A 6,434-nucleotide genomic window follows, 5' to 3' on the forward strand; every position below is an offset into this window, starting at 1 on the left:
CATTTAAGCTTGAGTACCTCCTTGTGGGCCCTATCTCCATATGTAGTCATATTGGGGCTTAGAGATTCAACATATGAATTTGGGAGTACATAAAGCAGTCGATAATAAGAAACCCCACCATAGAGAGATTCAGAGTTGTCTCAATTTCCTCATCAATAAAATGGGAGAACTTGGTGCACTTATTGCAGCAGGTCACTGTGGGGTTAAATGAGTTGATAAGCCCAAAGCATTTAGAATAGCACCTGGGACAGTAGTGCTCTATAAGTGCTGGCTGTTTTTGTTGCTGTAGTTGTTGTGTTTTTTGAATATCCTGATGTGTCCTTATTTTTAAGTACTTACCCCAGTGTGCAATTAAATTAAACGGAACTGAAAGGATTTGGCTGTGCAGTACATGGGGTGAAGGCTGTGGAGAAACTTGGTGGCACCTTCCGCAGTCCTGCAGACAACCTACGGCCTCTCCCCTCTTGGCCTGCTTCTGATTGCATTTTCATTCCTTTGCAACACCAGCTATTTTCTCCTCAAAGCGACCTGGGGGCACCAAGGCCCTAATGTGTCTCACCACCTCACACTTCTTTCTCACTGATTGGATTGTTTTTCCTTTGGGGCGTGTGATGAATTGTCTTACAGACTCTGGGCTCATTTGAGCCTCTTACAAGTCCCTCCTTGGGAAAGTCATTGGGAATGGAAATTAAAAGTCCATCTTCATCTTTACTGACAGAAGGACCCAGTGGCAAAGGTATTTAAAGAGAAGGCAGTGTACCTCAGGGCCAAGGATAAATAAAAATGTCTTTCTCTTAATTAAGACTCAAGTCCTTGCACTCAAGATTGATGAAAAGCACTTTCACAACCAAGGGACAGGAGAAGGGAACCTTTTCATTTACTTGGTTTCTGACATAGGGAATGTAACATGTCCCCTCAGAAAGAATTACAACTAAACAAAGGAATGATTAAATTAAATCGAAATTATAATTGTTTAAAACATGTATTTGTTTACATAATAGACACATTCCCACAAGTTAAATCATTTTTGGTTCTAGTTTTATGAATCAAAGAATTTTCTCTTTAGCTTCCAGTTTTGTTTCTGAAATGTTTTATTGTCTGTTGATTGCAATTGAGGGCAGGGTTTTAACAAATATGGCTAAGATATTTTTCCTTTCAGGAGCTGATGTCCTTAAGTGCACTAATAGAGATCCTTATGGAATTGAACCCAGAGCCGGACAGCAAACCCTTCTTCAAAGTGAAGGATATTTTTGTGATATAACTCCCTCTGTGTGAGTTACTTGTGTCTGTAGTTCAACTTAATGGAGTGTAAACAGCCTTGATTAATGAAGTAAATGAGCCTACAGATTTCGCTACAGTTGTGTTCAGTGTTAGTTATTTATCAGGGTCTCGGTACTTTGATGGAGAAATCTTAGGTAAGGCTGTTCAACATCAAATGCTGTGAAAATAGTAAATCCTTGACTGCAGGATTTGCATTGTATGAAAATCCCAACAGATGACAGTATACTTTGGAATGCAAATTTTACCTGTAGCCAGCAGATGGCAGTGTTCAACCCAATTCCGTTCAACTCATTGAGATTGCTATTTGATCAGCTAAGTTTTTTTTAATTTTATTTTATTATTAGTTTCAAGTATACAGTGTATTGGTTAGACATTGATCAGCTAAGTTTTTGCTGAGCACCTACCTAAAGCATTGTGCTAGGTGTTAGGGATGTAGCCGTAAACAAAAACAGAACAGTTGATTACTTCTGTAGAATTCATTTGTTTTTTATGCACTATGTGTAAGATGAGAAGGCCTGTGAATAATCTCTTAAAATTACAGATTGTGGTCCTGTTATCATATTGGTGAATGGAGGAGGTAGCAGGTAGGATAATACACAAGAACCAAGAACTATAACACAAAACAGAGATGAAAAGTTCATTTAAATGACAGAGACATGGTGATGGCTCATTGGCAGTAAGATCTGTTTCAATAATGATCATAGGGAAACAGTTGATTTTAGGGTCATCCCTCAGTCTATTGCCTTTTGTCTAAGACTGTGGAACCACGATCCCTTATCTGTAACCCTTAAGATCTGATTTGTTTAGATCTCAGAATTTTGAGGATCTTAGAAAACTAATACATTCATACTTAAAGCAATCAACTCTACGAAAATTCACACTTTAGTGTATATACATGCTTATACCAGTCAGGTCTGCTTTGCCAAAGGCTTTCAGTTTTCAGAGATTTTAGATGTTGGAATGACAGTTAAGTGTCGTGGGTCTATAATGTATTATTCTATGACAAAAAAAGAATCTACCCTAAAATCTCCAAATTCCATGCCAGTTTTGTGGAAAATTGATTCCCAGTCTGTGGAAACCTTGAGAATTTGATTTCTATATTTATTTACAGATTTGTTCAGTGTTGATGGGTCTGAGTATTATCATTCTTGTATTTTTTTCAGCAAAATGAACCAGAATTAATTTTGTTTTGAGAATTTTTAAATAGTTTCATTAGCTATTTTAAGATAATTAAGGCTATTGCAATATCTGGATTGGAAATTATGACCTTAGGGATAAAATATTTTTCTTGTTATTACTCACAAATTAAACATGCCTTGGGATTTTTGCTAAGTTTCTATGTATTTACCAATAAAAAATCAGTTAATTAAATGAAAGGACATTGGATCAAAACAAGCGAAGACTTCCATTATTTATAGTCATCTAGCTTTTGGTTATCAAGTTTTATTTAACTTGTAGAAAAACAAGGGGGGCATTTACTACACTATCTTGGAATGTTAATGATCTTCATACATTCTAGATTTTAAAAGATTGATTTTTAAACTTCATTTTAATTAAAAAAATTAAAAACATTTTGCCACAATTTCTCTAGGTGACAAGAGACTCTAAAAGGGAGGTTATTTCCAGGAAGTCAGGAGGCTCTCCAAATGAAATTGTGACAGTTGAAATAATCAGGATGAGTGAAAGAAAGTTAGGGATGACCAAAGAATTCAAGGAGCTCTCAGCATAGAAGAAACAAACAAAATCAGTCTTCTTAGCTAGACACGATGTATCTTCTAACATCTGATTTCACAAAATGTCTGCTTCGTTGTTTAGTCTTTATGTTGTTCTCAAAATATTTGAAGCAGCTTATGTAAATACATACAAAATAACAGATTAAAAAGATGTGTATGAGATAAAGTCAGGGGCACACAGGAAGGAAACTAAGGAAGTCATGGTGAAGGAGGGGAGTGAGAAGCTGGCCTCTGAGCTTTCCAGGTTCCAAAGTAAAGAGAAGCACGCGCAGTGCTGCGAGAATATAAGCTCATTGAGGTGAGAGAGCAGGTTTTATTCACGGTCAGCATTCTAGGACACCACACTCTGTCTTAGAATAGGCAGGTGATAAATATTTGTCAAATGAATCAATATTAATAGTGTCTCTAAGATTAAAAATAACAGTCGTGGTCTGTGGAAACACTTGTTTTTAGCATTTAGAAATTTCCTCCTGGGCTTCATAAAGGGGACACACTACAGAGGTGAAGGACCAACATCCCCAGTAACATCTTGAAGAATAATGGGACAAATGCAAATTTTCTAGGGGGTTTTGATTTATTTGTTTATTAAACAAACATGTCTTGCCTTTTTTTTTCTTTTCTTTTTTTTTTTTAAGACAGGAATTCAAAAACTCTAGAAGAGCGAGAATGTAATTAAACAAATATGGGAAAGTGTTACAAGTAGTATATAATACAATCTCCTCAGATTGCGCTCATGGTAACTCAACACCTAGAACATGTAGCACCTACTTAGTACTTGGTAAATATTTGTTGAATGGATTGATGAAGAGTTCATCCAATAGATGGAAGGGAAAAGACTTCTGATCACAGGGGAGCAGAGTTAGTCACAGATTTGGGGAACTGCTGCTGCCCCGGAGGGAGGATGGGGTCACTTGGTGAGAAGTTAATCTGTGGAAATAAACCTGAGTAAGATCTGGAATGCTAGCATAGGGAGCTTTATTTTATTTTACTTTTTTTTTTCTTTTCTGTTTTTAAATTTGTTCAAGAATGATCTTCATTTAAAGGCAGAAGAGAAGCCTCATATATGATGTACCAACTCATTTGACACATTTCTTCTTGCTTAATCATCCTCTGAAACATTGTTCCCATTTTCCATATATAAAAAAACCAAAATCGACCCCCCCAAAACAACTACAACAACAAAAACAAACAAAAATCTGAGTCACAGAGTTGAATGATTTGCCCAAGATTACGCATTTGAAAGAAAGCTTTCACTCAGTAATTCAATGAAATGCTCATTCTAAAAGATATGGGAAAGGGAGTGGTACAGCAGTTCCCATTGTTGGCCCCAAGTCCTCCTTGTCCTGGAGAATCACTCCCAGGTACTCACTCAGCACCTAGCCTCTTCATTAGCTTTGGGGGCACAGAGAACCCAAGGTTGAAAGTTGTACCAAAGCTGTGGGGCAACATTTAAGATATAAACAGACATAACCCATAATTTACTGTGAATTGCCTTTGGCATTGAGACCCCATGCAGATCTTTCGTTGCTAACATCTGGCCTTTTTAATTAAAAAAAAATTTTTGACTACAGTTTCAATTATAGTTTCAATATTATATTAGTTTTAAGTGTACAACATACTGATTAGACATTTATATAACTTACAAAGTGATCTCCCTGATAAGTCTAGTACCCACCTGACACCGTACATAGTTATTACAATATTTATTTTGTTTTTTAGATTCCACATGTAAGTGAAGTTATATAGTATTTGTCTTTCTATGCCTGACTTCCTTCACTTAGCACAATACCCTCTAGGTCCATCCATGTTGTCACAAATGGTAAGATTTCAGAATAAATCAACAAACAAGTGTTGGTGAGTATGTGGAGCAAAGGGAACTCTCATGCACTGTTAGTAGGATTGCAAATTGGTGCAGCCACCATGGGAAACAGTATGGAGTTTCCTAAAAAAACAAAACAAAACAAAAAAAACTGCTTTGTAACCCAGCAGTCCTACTTCTGTGTGTTTATCCAAAGAAATCCAAAACACTAATACGAAAAGACATGTGCATCTCTGTGTTCAGTGCAGCATTATTTACAGTAGCCAAGAGATAGAAGCAACCTGGATGTCCATCGATAGACAATTGAGTAAAGAAGAAGTGATACATATACACAATGGAATATTACTCGGCCACAAAAAAGAACGAAACCTCTGGCCTTCATGTGACCAAGAACCACTGGGATGATTAGATGCTAAATTTCCTGACCAAGGTAAAGGACTCCCGCAGAGAAACTGGTCATTTCATATTCTGCTTACTGAAGACTTAGTTGTATTCAACGTGTTTAACATGCTCAACATGGTGTCTGCCACATAGTAAATGTGTATTTTGATACTAAATGTATATTTAGTTACATGAGTACTAGTTAGTATTATTCGCCCACAATCACTATCTCTCACAGGTTTGAACCTGAGACACCATGCTTATACTTGTGGCCTTGCAGCTGCAGTGTAGTAATGATACCTACACAAACATAGATTTAGTATTCACGTGAGGGATCGATACGTACAGTAAGGGTGAGTTGTTTTATCATAGGATTATTATGAATTAAGGCTGGCGCTCAGTGGGCCTGTCTTTCCCCACCCCCTGGCTTTTCACTGGAAAAGAGAGCGAAAAGGGAAAGAGAACTCATGTTAGAATTTACAGAGAGCATGAGTACATAACAGGTATTTAACAACCTTCCTGGTGCACAGACAGCTTTTTAGGCTGCTGAGAGAACTTGGGGAAGAGATACTGAATGGTTGTTAGAAATATTTTAGAATCATGGAAATATAGAAGAGTTTCAAATGACAGGCAAAGGGTCTAATTATCTGAAGAAAGACACTTTTTAACCCTAGATTGTAAGTTCCAATTCATTTCTCAATAAGAATCTAATATAGATTTTTTTAAAAGATGATTCGTGAGCATCTGCAGAGGAAGCACATACCCTGGTAAATTCCATCTCTCCAAGTTTCACAAACAACAGGCCAGGCCAGATCAGGGCCATTTCTTTTGGGATGAATTGCCAGTTGTACAAGTAGGCCAGATCAGGGCCATTTCTTTTGGGATGAATTGCCAGTTGTACAAGTTGTACATGTAGGGAGTCATGTATTTGCATTTCAGCCAAGAGTCCTAATGTGAATTGATTTTTATTTTATTTTCATGCCTGTTACATGTTAAGCACTACCATAAGCACTGTGGATAATTGAGCTAACGGATTTCAGTTTCATGATGTCTAAGTATTCTTTGATATTTTTCTCAAATAGATGCACATGAAAGAATGGTTGAAATAGATAGGTACATAAATAACTGGTTTAATAAACTTTTTATAATAATGTTTATACATTTTTGGATATACCAGAAATGGTGAGAAAGTGTTAGTGGACGGGCCTAATCCTGAAAGA

Source organism: Pteropus vampyrus, unplaced genomic scaffold, assembly GCF_000151845.1.
Source record: "Pteropus vampyrus isolate Shadow unplaced genomic scaffold, Pvam_2.0 Scaffold160, whole genome shotgun sequence".
NCBI classification, from domain to species: Eukaryota; Metazoa; Chordata; class Mammalia; order Chiroptera; family Pteropodidae; genus Pteropus; species Pteropus vampyrus.